The sequence below is a fragment of the Schistocerca piceifrons genome, chromosome 11, assembly GCF_021461385.2.
Source record: "Schistocerca piceifrons isolate TAMUIC-IGC-003096 chromosome 11, iqSchPice1.1, whole genome shotgun sequence".
In the NCBI taxonomy this organism is placed as follows: Eukaryota; Metazoa; Arthropoda; class Insecta; order Orthoptera; family Acrididae; genus Schistocerca; species Schistocerca piceifrons.
The window spans coordinates 76217640-76235267 of record NC_060148.1 but is presented as its reverse complement, the minus strand read 5'-3'; positions in this window follow the sequence as shown (position 1 = coordinate 76235267).

The window sequence follows — 17628 nt, the reverse complement described above, 5'->3', positions numbered from 1 at the left end:
AAAACGCTCTCAAAGACGCAAATACAAACCGAAAAACGGATTACACAAACTCACGCAAAAGCCACTGTTTCGACTTATGTAGTTACAAATTAAACACTTTCCGTCACTTTCCTTCAGTTGTACTGTCAAACTTTGTTTCTTTACGCGTCTCACGGTTCTGGGCTAGACGGCGCTTCGCGTCGCGACGCGTCCCGTCTCTCCGTCTTTCACAACACGCGACGTAAATGGCCGCAACTCCTCGCTGCCTTCACTTACTATCTTAAAACTTTGAGCCCGCCAAGCTACCACCAACCGCACTACGTGATATTCATTTCGACTTGATACGCCCTTACCTTCCCCGGAAAAGAAGCTCTCAAAGACGCAAATAGTAACCGAAACACGGATTACACAAACCCACGCAAAAGCCACTTTTTCGACTTATGTAGTTACAAATTAAACACTTTCCGTCACTTTCCTTCAGTTGTACTGTCAAACTTTGTTTCTTTACGCGTCTCACGGTTCTGGGCTAGACGGCGCTTCGCGTCGCGACGCGTCCCGTCTCTCCGTCTTTCACAACACGCGACGTAAATGGCCGCAACTCCTCGCTGCCTTCACTTACAATCTTAAAACTTTGAGCCCGCCAAGCTACCACCAACCGCACTACGTGATATTCATTTCGACTTGATACGCCCTTACCTTCCCCGGAAAAGAAGCTCTCAAAGACGCAAATAGTAACCGAAACACGGATTACACAAACCCACGCAAAAGCCACTTTTTTGACTTATGTAGTTACAAATTAAACACTTTCCGTCACTTTCCTTCAGTTGTACTGTCAAACTTTGTTTCTTTACGCGTCTCACGGTTCTGGGCTAGACGGCGCTTCGCGTCGCGACGCGTCCCGTCTCTCCGTCTTTCACAACACGCGACGCAAATGGCCGCAACTCCTCGCTGCCTTCACTTACTATCTTAAAACTTTGAGCCCGCCAAGCTACCACCAACCGCACTACGTGATACCCATTTCGACTTGATACGCCCTTACCTTCCCCGGAAAAAACGCTCTCAAAGACGCAAATACAAACCGAAAAACGGATTACACAAACTCACGCAAAAGCCACTGTTTCGACTTATGTAGTTACAAATTAAACACTTTCCGTCACTTTCCTTCAGTTGTACTGTCAAACTTTGTTTCTTTACGCGTCTCACGGTTCTGGGCTAGGCGGCGCTTCGCGTCGCGACGCGTCCCGTCTCTCCGTCTTTCACAACACGCGACGTAAATGGCCGTAACTCCTCGCTGCCTTCACTTACAATCCTAAAACTTTGAGCCCGCCAAGCTACCACCAACCGCACTACGTGATATTCATTTCGACTTGATACGCCCTTACCTTCCCCGGAAAAAACGCTCTCAAAGACGCAAATAGTAACCGAAAAACGGATTACACAAACTCACGCAAACGCCACTGTTTCGACTTATGTAGTTACAAATTAAACACTCTCCGTCACTTTCCTTCAGTTGTACTGTCAAACTTTGTTTCTTTACGCGACTCACGGTTCTGGGCTAGGCGGCGCTTCGCGTCGCGACGCGTCCCGTCTCTCCGTCTTTCACAACACGCGACGTAAATGGCCGCAACTCCTCGCTGCCTTCACTTACAATCTTAAAACTTTGAGCCCGCCAAGCTACCACCAACGGCACTACGTGATATCGATTTCGACTTGATACGCCCTTACCTTCCCACGAAAAAACGCTCTCAAAGACGCAAATACAAACCGAAAAACGGATTACACAAACTCACGCAAAAGCCACTGTTTCGACTTATGTAGTTACAAATTAAACACTTTCCGTCACTTTCCTTCAGTTGTACTGTCAAACTTTGTTTCTTTACGCGTCTTTCGTATCTGGGCTAGACGGCGCTTCGCGTCGCGACGCGTCCCGTCTCTCCGTCTTTCACAACACGCGACGTAAATGGCCGTAATTCCTCGCTGCCTTCACTTACAATCCTAAAACTTTGAGCCCGCCAAGCTACCACCAACCGCACTACGTGATATTCATTTCGACTTGATACGCCCTTACCTTCCCCGGAAAAAACGCTCTCAAAGACGCAACTAGTAACCGAAAATCGGATTACACAATCTCACGCAAACGCCACTGTTTCGACTTATGTAGTTACAAATTAAACACTTTCCGTCACTTTCCTTCAGTTGTACTGTCAAACTTTGTTTCTTTACGCGACTCACGGTTCTGGACTAGGCGGCGCTTCGCGTCGCGACGCGTCCCGTCTCTCCGTCTTTCACAACACGCGACGTAAATGGCCGCAACTCCTCGCTGCCTTCACTTACAATCTTAAAACTTTGAGCCCGCCAAGCTACCACCAACCGCACTACGTGATATCGATTTCGACTCGATACGCCCTTACCTTCCCACGAAAAAACGCTCTCAAAGACGCAAATACAAACCGAAAAACGGATTACACAAACTCACGCAAAAGCCACTGTTTCGACTTATGTAGTTACAAATTAAACACTTTCCGTCACTTTCCTTCAGTTGTACTGTCAAACTTTGTTTCTTTACGCGTCTCACGGTTCTGGGCTAGACGGCGCTTCGCGTCGCGACGCGTCCCGTCTCTCCGTCTTTCACAACACGCGACGTAAATGGCCGCAACTCCTCGCTGCCTTCACTTACTATCTTAAAACTTTGAGCCCGCCAAGCTACCACCAACCGCACTACGTGATATCGATTTCGACTTGATACGCCCTTACCTTCCCACGAAAAAACGCTCTCAAAGACGCAAATACAAACCGAAAAACGGATTACACAAACTCATGCAAAAGCCACTGTTTCGACTTATGTAGTTACAAATTAAACACTTTCCGTCACTTTCCTTCAGTTGTACTGTCAAACTTTGTTTCTTTACGCGTCTCACGGTTCTGGGCTAGGCGGCGCTTCGCGTCGCGACGCGTCCCGTCTCTCCGTCTTTCACAACACGCGACGTAAATGGCCGTAACTCCTCGCTGCCTTCACTTACAATCCTAAAACTTTGAGCCCGCCAAGCTACCACCAACCGCACTACGTGATATTCATTTCGACTTGATACGCCCTTACCTTCCCCGGAAAAAACGCTCTCAAAGACGCAAATAGTAACCGAAAAACGGATTACACAAACTCACGCAAACGCCACTGTTTCGACTTATGTAGTTACAAATTAAACACTTTCCGTCACTTTCCTTCAGTTGTACTGTCAAACTTTGTTTCTTTACGCGACTCACGGTTCTGGGCTAGGCGGCGCTTCGCGTCGCGACGCGTCCCGTCTCTCCGTCTTTCACAACACGCGACGTAAATGGCCGCAGCTCCCGCTGCCTTCACTTACAATCTTAAAACTTTGAGCCCGCCAAGCTACCACCAACCGCACTACGTGATATTCATTTCGACTTGATACGCCCTTACCTTACCCGGAAAAGAAGCTCTCAAAGACGCAAATAGTAACCGAAACACGGATTACACAAACCCACGCAAAAGCTACTTTTTCGACTTATGTAGTTACAAATTAAACACTTTCCGTCACTTTCCTTCAGTTGTGCTGTCAAACTTTGTTTCTTTACGCGTCTCACGGTTCTGGGCTAGACGGCGCTTCGCGTCGCGACGCGTCCCGTCTCTCCGTCTTTCACAACAGGCGACGCAAATGGCCGCAACTCCTCGCTGCCTTCACTTACAATCTTAAAACTTTGAGCCCGCCAAGCTACCACCGACCGCACTACGTGATATTCATTTCGACTTGATACGCCCTTACCTTCCCCGGAAAAAACGCTCTCAAAGACGCAAATAGTAACCGAAAAACGGATTACACAAACTCACGCAAAAGCCACTTTTTCGACTTATGTAGTTACAAATTAAACACTTTCCGTCACTTTCCTTCAGTTGTACTGTAAAAACTTTGTTTCTTTACGCGTCTCACGGTTCAGGGCTAGGCGGCGCTTCGCGTCGAGACGCGTCCCGTCTCTCCGTCTTTCACAACACGCGACGTAAATGGCCGCAACTCCTCGCTGCCTTCACTTACTATCTTAAAACTTTGAGCCCGCCAAGCTACCACCAACCGCACTACGTGATACCCATTTCGACTTGATACGCCCTTACCTTCCCCGGAAAAAACGCTCTCAAAGACGCAAATACAAACCGAAAAACGGATTACACAAACTCACGCAAAAGCCACTTTTTCGACTTATGTAGTTACAAATTAAACACTTTCCGTCACTTTCCTTCAGTTGTACTGTCAAACTTTGTTTCTTTACGCGTCTCACGGTTCTGGGCTAGACGGCGCTTCGCGTCGCGACGCGTCCCGTCTCTCCGTCTTTCACAACACGCGACGCAAATGGCCGCAACTCCTCGCTGCCTTCACTTACAATCTTAAAACTTTGAGCCCGCCAAGCTACCACCAACCGCACTACGTGATATTCATTTCGACTTGATACGCCCTTACCTTCCCCGGAAAAAACGCTCTCAAAGACGCAAATAGTAACCGAAAAACGGATTACACAAACTCACGCAAAAGCCACTTTTTCGACTTATGTAGTTACAAATTAAACACTTTCCGTCACTTTCGTTCAGTTGTACTGTAAAAACTTTGTTTCTTTACGCGTCTCACGGTTCTGGGCTAGGCGGCGCTTCGCGTCGAGACGCGTCCCGTCTCTCCGTCTTTCACAACACGCGACGTAAATGGCCGCAACTCCTCGCTGCCTTCACTTACAATCTTAAAACTTTGAGCCCGCCAAGCTACCACCAACCGCACTACGTGATATTCATTTCGACTTGATACGCCCTTACCTTCCCCGGAAAAAAAGCTCTCAAAGACGCAAATAGTAACCGAAAAACGGATTACACAAACTCACGCAAAAGCCACTCTTTCGACTTATGTAGTTACAAATTAAACACTTTCCGTCACTTTCCTTCAGTTGTACTGTCAAACGTTGTTTCTTTGCGAGTCTCACGGTTCTGGGGTAGGCGGCGCTTCGCGTCGCGACGCGTCCCGTCTCTCCGTCTTTCACAACACGCGACGTAAATGGCCGCAACTCCTCGCTGCCTTCACTTACAATCTTAAAACTTTGAGCCCGCCAAGCTACCACCAACCGCACTACGTGATATTCATTTCGACTTGATACGCCCTTACCTTCCCCGGAAAAAACGCTTCAAAGACGCAAATAGTAACCGAAAAACGGATTACACAAACTCACGCAAAAGCCACTGTTTTGACTTATGTAGTTACAAATTAAACACTTTCCGTCACTTTCCTTCAGTTGTACTGTCAAACTTTGTTTCTTTACGCGTCTCACGGTTCTGGGCTAGACGGCGCTTCGCGTCGCGACGCGTCCCGTCTCTCCGTCTTTCACAACACGCGACGTATATGGCCGCAACACCTCGCTGCCTTCACTTACAATCTTAAAACTTTGAGCCCGCCAAGCTACCACCAACCGCACTACGTGATATTCAATTGGACTTGATACGCCCTTACCTTCCCCGGAAAAAACGCTCTCAAAGACGCAAATAGTAACCGAAAAACGGATTACACAAACTCACGCAAAAGCCACTGTTTCGACTTATGTAGTTACTAATTAAACACTTTCCGTCACTTTCCTTCAGTTGTACTGTCAAACTTTGTTTCTTTACGCGTCTCACGGTTCTGGGCTAGACGGCGCTTCGCGTCGCGACGCGTCCCGTCTCTCCGTCTTTCACAACACGCGACGTAAATGGCCGCAACTCCTCGCTGCCTTCACTTACAATCTTAAAACTTTGAGCCCGCCAAGCTACCACCAACCGCACTACGTGATATTCATTTCGACTTGATACGCCCTTACCTTCCCCGGAAACACGCTCTCAAAGACGCAAATAGTAACCGAAAAACGGATTACACATACTCACGCAAAGGCCACTGTTTCGACTTATGTAGTTACAAATTAAACACTTTCCGTCACTTTCCTACAGTTGTACTGTCAAACTTTGTTTTTTTACGCGTCTCACGGTTCTGGGCTAGACGGCGCTTCGCGTCGCGACGCGTCCCGCTTTTCACAACACGCGACGTAAATGGCCGCAACTCCTCGCTGCCTTCACTTACAATCTTAAAACTTTGAGTCCGCCAAGCTACCACCAACCGCACTACGTGATATTCATTTCGACTTGATACGCCCTTACCTTCCCCGGAAAAAACGCTCTCAAAGACGCAAATACAAACCGAAAAACGGATTACACAAACTCACGCAAAAGCCACTATTTCGACTTATGTAGTTACAAATTAAACACTTTCCGTCACTTTCCTACAGTTGTACTGTCAAACTTTGTTTTTTTACGCGTCTCACGGTTCTGGGCTAGACGGCGCTTCGCGTCGCGACGCGTCCCGTCTCTCTGTCTTTCACAACACGCGACGTAAATGCCCGCGACTCCTCGCTGCCTTCACTTACAATCTTAAAACTTTGAGCCCGCCAAGCTACCACCAACCGCACTACGTGATATTCATTTCGACTTGATACGCCCTTACCTTCCCCGGAAAAAACGCTCTCAAAGACGCAATTAGTAACCGAAAAACGGATTACACAAACTCACGCAAAAGCCACTGTTACGACTTATGTAGTCACAAATTAAACACTTTCCGTCACTTTCCTACAGTTGTACTGTCAAACTTTGTTTTTTTACGCGTCTCACGGTTCTGGGCTAGACGGCGCTTCGCGTCGCGACGCGTCCCGTCTCTCCGTCTTTCACAACACGCGACGTAAATGGCCGCAACTCCTCGCTGCCTTCACTTACAATCTTAAAACTTTGAGCCCGCCAAGCTACCACCAACCGCACTACGTGATATTCATTTCGACTTGATACGCCCTTACCTTCCCCGGAAAAAACGCTCTCAAAGACGCAAATGGTAACCGAAAAACGGATTACACAAACTCACGCAAAAGCCACTGTTTCGACTTATGTAGTTACAAATTAAACACTTTCCGTCACTTTCCTACAGTTGTACTGTCAAAATTTGTTTTTTTACGCGTCTCACGGTTCTGGGCTAGGCGGCGCTTCGCGTCGCGACGCGTCCCGTCTCTCCGTCTTTCACAACACGCGACGTAAATGGCCGCAACTCCTCGCTGCCTTCACTTACAATCTTAAAACTTTGAGCCCGCCAAGCTACCACCAACCGCACTACGTGATATTCATTTCGACTTGATACGCCCTTACGTTCCCCGGAAAAAACGCTCTCAAAGACGCAAATACAAACCGAAAAACGGATTACACAAACTCACGCAAAAGCCACTATTTCGACTTATGTAGTTACAAATTAAACACTTTCCGTCACTTTCCTTCAGTTGTACTGTCAAACTTTGTTTCTTTACGCGTCTCACGGTTCTGGGCTAGGCGCCGCTTCGCGTCGCGACGCGTCCCGTCTCTCCGTCTTTCACAACACGCGACGTAAATGGCCGCAACACCTCGCTGCCTTCACTTACAATCTTAAAACTTTGAGCGCGCCAAGCTACCACCAACCGCAGTACGTGATATTCATTTCGACTTGATACGCCCTTACCTTCCCCGGAAAAAACGCTCTCAAAGACGCAAATAGTAACCGAAAAACGGATTACACAAACTCACGCAAAAGCAACTGTTTCGACTTATGTAGTTACAAATTAAACACTTTCCGTCACTTTCCTTCAGTTGTACTGTCAAACTTTGTTTCTTTACGCGTCTCACGGTTCTGGGCTAGGCGGCGCTTCGCGTCGAGACGCGTCCCGTCTCTCCGTCTTTCACAACACGCGACGTAAATGGCCGTAACTCCTCGCTGCCTTCACTTACAATCTTAAAACTTTGAGCCCGCCAAGCTACCACCAACCGCACTACGTGATATTCATTTCGACTTGATACGCCCTTACCTTCCCCGGAAAAAACGCTCTCAAAGACGCAAATACAAACCGAAAAACGGATTACACAAACTCACGCAAAAGCCACTGTTTCGACTTATGTAGTTACAAATTAAACACTTTCCGTCACTTTCCTTCAGTTGTACTGTCAAACTTTGTTTCTTTACGCGTCTCACGGTTCTGGGCTAGGCGGCGCTTCGCGTCGCGACGCGTCCCGTCTCTCCGTCTTTCACAACACGCGACGTAAATGGCCGCAACTCCTCGCTGCCTTCACTTACAATCTTAAAACTTTGAGCCCGCCAAGCTACCACCAACCGCACTACGTGATATTCATTTCGACTTGATACGCCCTTACCTTCCCCGGAAACACGCTCTCAAAGACGCAAATAGTAACCGAAAAACGGATTACACATACTCACGCAAAGGCCACTGTTTCGACTTATGTAGTTACAAATTAAACACTTTCCGTGACTTTCCTACAGTTGTACTGTCAAACTTTGTTTTTTTACCCGTCTCACGGTTCTGGGCTAGACGGCGCTTCGCGTCGCGACGCGTCCCGTCTTTCACAACACGCGACGTAAATAGCCGTAACTCCTCGCTGCCTTCACTTACAATCTTAAAACTTTGAGCCCGCCAAGCTACCACCAACCGCACTACGTGATATTCATTTCGACTTGATACGCCCTTCCCTTCCCCGGAAAAAACGCTCTCAAAGACGCAATATACAAACCAAAAAACGGATTACACAAACTCACGCAAAAGCCACTATTTCGACTTATGTAGTTACAAATTAAACACTTTCCGTCACTTTCCTACAGTTGTACTGTCAAACTTTGTTTTTTTACGCGTCTCACGGTTCTGGGCTAGACGGCGCTTCGCGTCGCGACGCGTCCCGTCTCTCTGTCTTTCACAACACGCGACGTAAATGGCCGGAACTCCTCGCTGCCTTCACTTACAATCTTAAAACTTTGAGCCCGCCAAGCTACCACCAACCGCACTACGTGATATTCATTTCGACTTGATACGCCCTTACCTTCCCCGGAAAAAACGCTCTCAAAGACGCAAATACAAACCGAAAAACGGATTACACGAACTCACGCAAAACCCACTGTTTCGACTTATGTAGTTACAAATTAAACACTTTCCGTCACTTTCCTACAGTTGTACTGTCAAACTTTGTTTTTTTACGCGTCTCACGGTTCTGGGCTAGGCGGCGCTTCGCGTCGCGACGCGTCCCGTCTCTCCGTCTTTCACAACACGCGACGTAAATGGCCGCAACTCCTCGCTGCCTTCACTTACAATCTTAAAACTTTGAGCCCGCCAAGCTACCACCAACCGCACTACGTGATATTCATTTCGACTTGATACGCCCTTACCTTCCCCGGAAAAACGCTCTCAAAGACGCAAATAGTAACCGAAAAACGGATTACACAAACTCACGCAAAAGCCACTGTTTCGACTTATGTAGTTACAAATTAAACACTTTCCGTCACTTTCCTTCAGTTGTACTGTCAAACTTTGTTTCTTTACGCGTCTCACGGTTCTGGGCTAGGCGGCGCTTCGCGTCGAGACGCCTCCCGTCTCTCCGTCTTTCACAACACGCGACGTAAATGGCCGTAACTCGTCGCTGCCTTCACTTACAATCTTAAGACTTTGAGGCCGCCAAGCTACCACCAACCGCACTACGTGATATTCATTTCGACTTGATACGCCCTTACCTTCCCCGGAAAAAACGCTCTCAAAGACGCAAATGGTAACCGAAAAACGGATTACACAAACTCACGCAAAAGCCACTGTTTCGACTTATGTAGTTACAAATTAAACACTTTCCGTCACTTTCCTACAGTTGTACTGTCAAAATTTGTTTTTTTACGCGTCTCACGGTTCTGGGCTAGGCGGCGCTTCGCGTCGCGACGCGTCCCGTCTCTCTGTCTTTCACAACACGCGATGTAAATGGCCGCAACTCCTCGCTGCCTTCACTTACAATCTTAAAACTTTGAGCCCGCCAAGCTACCACCAACCGCACTACGTGATATTCATTTCGACTTGATACGCCCTTACCTTCCCCGGAAAAAACGCTCTCAAAGACGCAAATAGTAACCGAAAAACGGATTACACAAACTCACGCAAAAGCCACTGTTTCGACTTATGTAGTTACAAATTAAACACTTTCCGTCACTTTCCTTCAGTTGTACTGTCAAACTTTGTTTCTTTACGCGTCTCACGGTTCTGGGCTAGGCGGCGCTTCGCGTCGAGACGCGTCCCGTCTCTCCGTCTTTCACAACACGCGACGTAAATGGCCGCAACTCCTCGCTGCCTTCACTTACAATCTTAAAACTTTGAGCCCGCCAAGCTACCACCAACCGCACTACGTGATATTCATTTCGACTTGATACGCCCTTACCTTCCCCGGAAAAAACGCTCTCAAAGACGCAAATAGTGACCGAAAAACGGATTACACAAACTCACGCAAAAGCCACTGTTTCGACTTATGTAGTTACAAATTAAACACTTTCCGTCACTTTCCTTCAGTTGTACTGTCAAACTTTGTTTCTTTACGCGTCTCACGGTTCTGGGCTAGGCGGCGCTTCGCGTCGAGACGCGTCCCGTCTCTCCGTCTTTCACAACACGCGACGTAAATGGCCGCAACTCCTCGCTGCCTTCACTTACAATCTTAAAACTTTGAGCCCGCCAAGCTACCACCAACCGCACTACGTGATATTCATTTCGACTTGATACGCCCTTACCTTCCCCGGAAAAAACGCTCTCAAAGACGCAAATAGTGACCGAAAAACGGATTACACAAACTCACGCAAAAGCCACTGTTTCGACTTATGTAGTTACAAATTAAACACTTTCCGTCACTTTCCTTCAGTTGTACTGTCAAACTTTGTTTCTTTACGCGTCTCACGGTTCTGGGCTAGGCGGCGCTTCGCGTCGAGACGCGTCCCGTCTCTCCGTCTTTCACAACACGCGACGTAAATGGCCGCAACTCCTCGCTGCCTTCACTTACAATCTTAAAACTTTGAGCCCGCCAAGCTACCACCAACCGCACTACGTGATATTCATTTCGACTTGATACGCCCTTACCTTCCCCGGAAAAAACGCTCTCAAAGACGCAAATAGTGACCGAAAAACGGATTACACAAACTCACGCAAAAGCCACTGTTTCGACTTATGTAGTTACAAATTAAACACTTTCCGTCACTTTCCTTCAGTTGTACTGTCAAACTTTGTTTCTTTACGCGTCTCACGGTTCTGGGCTAAGCGGCGCTTCGCGTCGCGACGCGTCCCGTCTCTCCGTCTTTCACAACACGCGACGTAAATGGCCGTAACTCCTCGCTGCCTTCACTTACAATCTTAAAACTTTGAGCCCGCCAAGTTACCACCAACCGCACTTCGTGATATTCATTTCGACTTGATACGCCCTTACCTTCCCCGGAAAAAACGCTCTCAAAGACGCAAATAGTAACCGAAAAACGGATTACACAAACTCACGCAAAAGCCACTGTTTCGACTTATGTAGTTACAAATTAAAGACTTTCCGTCACTTTCCTACAGTTGTACTGTCAAACTTTGTTTTTTTACGCGTCTCACGGTTCTGGGCTAGGCGGCGCTTCGCGTCGCGACGCGTCCCGTCTCTCCGTCTTTCACAACACGCGACGTAAATGGCCGCAACTCCTCGCTGCCTTCACTTACAATCTTAAAACTTTGAGCCCGCCAAGCTACCACTAACCGCACTACGTGATATTCATTTCGACTTGATACGCCCTTACCTTCCCCGGAAAAAACGCTCTCAAAGACGCAAATAGTAACCGAAAAACGGATTACACAAACTCACGCAAAAGCCACTGTTTCGACTTATGTAGTTACAAATTAAACACTTTCCGTCACTTTCCTACAGTTGTACTGTCAAACTTTGTATTTTTACGCGTCTCACGGTTCTGGGCTAGGCGGCGCTTCGCGTCGCGACGCGTCCCGTCTCTCCGTCTTTCACAACACGCGACGTAAATGGCCGCAACTCCTCGCTGCCTTCACTTACAATCTTAAGACTTTGAGGCCGCCAAGCTACCACCAACCGCACTACGTGATATTCATTTCGACTTGATACGCCCTTTCCTTCCCCGGAAAAAACGCTCTCAAAGACGCAAATACAAACCGAAAAACGGATTACACAAACTCACGCAAAAGCCACTGTTTCGACTTATGTAGTTACAAATTAAACACTTTCCGTCACTTTCCTTCAGTTGTACTGTCAAACTTTGTTTCTTTACGCGTCTCACGGTTCTGTGCTCGGCGGCGCTTCGCGTCGAGACGCGTCCCGTCTCTCCGTCTTTCACAACACGCGACGTAAATGGCCGTAACTCCTCGCTGCCTTCACTTACAATCTTAAAACTTTGAGCCCGCCAAGCTACCACCAACCGCACTACGTGATATTCATTTCGACTTGATACGCCCTTACCTTCCCCGGAAAAAACGCTCTCAAAGACGCAAATAGTAACCGAAAAACGGATTACACAAACTCACGCAAAAGCCATTGTTTCGACTTATGTAGTTACAAATTAAACACTTTCCGTCACTTTCCTACAGTTGTACTGTCAAACTTTGTATTTTTACGCGTCTCACGGTTCTGGGCTAGGCGGCGCTTCGCGTCGCGACGCGTCCCGTCTCTCCGTCTTTCACAACACGCGACGTAAATGGCCGCAACTCCTCGCTGCCTTCACTTACAATCTTAAGACTTTGAGGCCGCCAAGCTACCACCAACCGCACTACGTGATATTCATTTCGACTTGATACGCCCTTTCCTTCCCCGGAAAAAACGCTCTCAAAGACGCAAATACAAACCGAAAAACGGATTACACAAACTCACGCAAAAGCCACTGTTTCGACTTATGTAGTTACAAATTAAACACTTTCCGTCACTTTCCTTCAGTTGTACTGTCAAACTTTGTTTCTTTACGCGTCTCACGGTTCTGTGCTCGGCGGCGCTTCGCGTCGAGACGCGTCCCGTCTCTCCGTCTTTCACAACACGCGACGTAAATGGCCGTAACTCCTCGCTGCCTTCACTTACAATCTTAAAACTTTGAGCCCGCCAAGCTACCACCAACCGCACTACGTGATATTCATTTCGACTTGATACGCCCTTACCTTCCCCGGAAAAAACGCTCTCAAAGACGCAAATACAAACCGAAAAACGGATTACACAAACTCACGCAAAAGCCACTATTTCGACTTATGTAGTTACAAATTAAACACTTTCCGTCACTTTCCTTCAGTTGTACTGTCAAACTTTGTTTCTTTACGCGTCTCACGGTTCTGGGCTAGGCGGCGCTTCGCGTCGAGACGCCTCCCGTCTCTCCGTCTTTCACAACACGCGACGTAAATGGCCGTAACTCCTCGCTGCCTTCACTTACAATCTTAAAACTTTGAGCCCGCCAAGCTACCACTAACCGCACTACGTGATATTCATTTCGACTTGATACGCCCTTACCTTCCCCGGAAAAAACGCTCTCAAAGACGCAAATACAAACCGAAAAACGGATTACACAAACTCACGCAAAAGCCACTATTTCGACTTATGTAGTTACAAATTAAACACTTTCCGTCACTTTCCTACAGTTGTACTGTCAAACTTTGTATTTTTACGCGTCTCACGGTTCTGGGCTAGGCGGCGCTTCGCGTCGCGACGCGTCCCGTCCCTCCGTCTTTCACAACACGCGACGTAAATGGCCGCAACTCCTCGCTGCCTTCACTTACAATCTTAAGACTTTGAGGGCGCCAAGCTACCACCAACCGCACTACGTGATATTCATTTCGACTTGATACGCCCTTACCTTCCCCGGAAAAAACGCTCTCAAAGACGCAAATAGTAACCGATAAACGGATTACACAAACTCACGCAAAAGCCACTGTTTCGACTTATGTAGTTACAAATTAAACACTTTCCGTCACTTTCCTTCAGTTGTACTGTCAAACTTTGTTTCTTTACGCGTCTCACGGTTCTGGGCTAGGCGGCGCTTCGCGTCGAGACGCGTCCCGTCTCTCCGTCTTTCACAACACGCGACGTAAATGGCCGTAACTCCTCGCTGCCTTCACTTACAATCTTAAAACTTTGAGCCCGCCAAGCTACCACCATCCGCACTACGCGATATTCATTTCGACTTGATACGCCCTTACCTTCCCCGGAAAAAACGCTCTCAAAGACGCAAATAGTAACCGATAAACGGATTACACAAACTCACGCAAAAGCCACTGTTTCGACTTATGTAGTTACAAATTAAACACTTTCCGTCACTTTCCTTCAGTTGTACTGTAAAACTTTGTTTCTTTACGCGTCTCACGGTTCTGGGCTAGGCGGCGCTTCGCGTCGAGACGCCTCCCGTCTCTCCGTCTTTCACAACACGCGACGTAAATGGCCGTAACTCCTCGCTGCCTTCACTTACAATCTTAAAACTTTGAGCCCGCCAAGCTACCACCAACCTCACTACGCGATATTCATTTCGACTTGATACGCCCTTACCTTCCCCGGAGAAACGATCTCAAAGACGCAAATAGTAACCGAAAAACGGATTACACAAACTCACGCAAAAGCCACTGTTTCGACTTATGTAGTTACAAATTAAACACTTTCCGTCACTTTCCTTCAGTTGTACTGTCAAACTTTGTTTCTTTACGCGTCTCACGGTTCTGGGCTAGGCGGCGCTTCGCGTCGAGACGCGTCCCGTCTCTCCGTCTTTCACAACACGCGACGTAAATGGCCGCAACTCCTCGCTGCCTTCACTTACAATCTTAAAACTTTGATCCCGCCAAGCTACCACCAACCGCACTACGTGATATTCATTTCGACTTGATACGCCCTTACCTGCCCCGGAAAAAACGCTCTCAAAGACGCAAATAGTAACCGAAAAACGGATTACACAAACTCACGCAAAAGCCACTGTTTCGACTTATGTAGTTACAAATTAAACACTTTCCGTCACTTTCCTTCAGTTGTACTGTCAAACTTTGTTTCTTTACGCGTCTCACGGTTCTGGGCTAGGCGGCGCTTCGCGTCGAGTCGCGTCCCGTCTCTCCGTCTTTCACAACACGCGACGTAAATGGCCGCAACTCCTCGCTGCCTTCACTTACAATCTTAAAACTTTGATCCCGCCAAGCTACCACCAACCGCACTACGTGATATTCATTTCGACTTGATACGCCCTTACCTGCCCCGGAAAAAACGCTCTCAAAGACGCAAATAGTAACCGAAAAACGGATTACACAAACTCACGCAAAAGCCACTGTTTCGACTTATGTAGTTACAAATTAAACACTTTCCGTCACTTTCCTTCAGTTGTACTGTCAAACTTTGTTTCTTTACGCGTCTCACGGTTCTGGGCTAGGCGGCGCTTCGCGTCGAGACGCGTCCCGTCTCTCCGTCTTTCACAACACGCGACGTAAATGGCCGCAACTCCTCGCTGCCTTCACTTACAATCTTAAAACTTTGATCCCGCCAAGCTACCACCAACCGCACTACGTGATATTCATTTCGACTTGATACGCCCTTACCTGCCCCGGAAAAAACGCTCTCAAAGACGCAAATAGTAACCGAAAAACGGATTACACAAACTCACGCAAAAGCCACTGTTTCGACTTATGTAGTTACAAATTAAACACTTTCCGTCACTTTCCTTCAGTTGTACTGTCAAACTTTGTTTCTTTACGCGTCTCACGGTTCTGGGCTAGGCGGCGCTTCGCGTCGAGACGCGTCCCGTCTCTCCGTCTTTCACAACACGCGACGTAAATGGCCGCAACTCCTCGCTGCCTTCACTTACAATCTTAAAACTTTGATCCCGCCAAGCTACCACCAACCGCACTACGTGATATTCATTTCGACTTGATACGCCCTTACCTGCCCCGGAAAAAACGCTCTCAAAGACGCAAATAGTAACCGAAAAACGGATTACACAAACTCACGCAAAAGCCACTGTTTCGACTTATGTAGTTACAAATTAAACACTTTCCGTCACTTTCCTTCAGTTGTACTGTCAAACTTTGTTTCTTTACGCGTCTCACGGTTCTGGGCTAGGCGGCGCTTCGCGTCGAGACGCGTCCCGTCTCTCCGTCTTTCACAACACGCGACGTAAATGGCCGCAACTCCTCGCTGCCTTCACTTACAATCTTAAAACTTTGATCCCGCCAAGCTACCACCAACCGCACTACGTGATATTCATTTCGACTTGATACGCCCTTACCTGCCCCGGAAAAAACGCTCTCAAAGACGCAAATAGTAACCGAAAAACGGATTACACAAACTCACGCAAAAGCCACTGTTTCGACTTATGTAGTTACAAATTAAACACTTTCCGTCACTTTCCTTCAGTTGTACTGTCAAACTTTGTTTCTTTACGCGTCTCACGGTTCTGGGCTAGGCGGCGCTTCGCGTCGAGACGCGTCCCGTCTCTCCGTCTTTCACAACACGCGACGTAAATGGCCGCAACTCCTCGCTGCCTTCACTTACAATCTTAAAACTTTGATCCCGCCAAGCTACCACCAACCGCACTACGTGATATTCATTTCGACTTGATACGCCCTTACCTTCCCCGGAAAAAACGCTCTCAAAGACGCAAATAGTAACCGATAAACGGATTACACAAACTCACGCAAAAGCCACTGTTTCGACTTATGTAGTTACAAATTAAACACTTTCCGTCACTTTCCTTCAGTTGTACTGTCAAACTTTGTTTCTTTACGCGTCTCACGGTTCTGGGCTAGGCGGCGCTTCGCGTCGAGACGCGTCCCGTCTCTCCGTCTTTCACAACACGCGACGTAAATGGCCGTAACTCCTCGCTGCCTTCACTTACAATCTTAAAACTTTGAGCCCGCCAAGCTACCACCATCCGCACTACGCGATATTCATTTCGACTTGATACGCCCTTACCTTCCCCGGAAAAAACGCTCTCAAAGACGCAAATAGTAACCGATAAACGGATTACACAAACTCACGCAAAAGCCACTGTTTCGACTTATGTAGTTACAAATTAAACACTTTCCGTCACTTTCCTTCAGTTGTACTGTAAAACTTTGTTTCTTTACGCGTCTCACGGTTCTGGGCTAGGCGGCGCTTCGCGTCGAGACGCCTCCCGTCTCTCCGTCTTTCACAACACGCGACGTAAATGGCCGTAACTCCTCGCTGCCTTCACTTACAATCTTAAAACTTTGAGCCCGCCAAGCTACCACCAACCGCACTACGCGATATTCATTTCGACTTGATACGCCCTTACCTTCCCCGGAGAAACGATCTCAAAGACGCAAATAGTAACCGAAAAACGGATTACACAAACTCACGCAAAAGCCACTGTTTCGACTTATGTAGTTACAAATTAAACACTTTCCGTCACTTTCCTTCAGTTGTACTGTCAAACTTTGTTTCTTTACGCGTCTCACGGTTCTGGGCTAGGCGGCGCTTCGCGTCGAGACGCGTCCCGTCTCTCCGTCTTTCACAACACGCGACGTAAATGGCCGCAACTCCTCGCTGCCTTCACTTACAATCTTAAAACTTTGATCCCGCCAAGCTACCACCAACCGCACTACGTGATATTCATTTCGACTTGATACGCCCTTACCTGCCCCGGAAAAAACGCTCTCAAAGACGCAAATAGTAACCGAAAAACGGATTACACAAACTCACGCAAAAGCCACTGTTTCGACTTATGTAGTTACAAATTAAACACTTTCCGTCACTTTCCTTCAGTTGTACTGTCAAACTTTGTTTCTTTACGCGTCTCACGG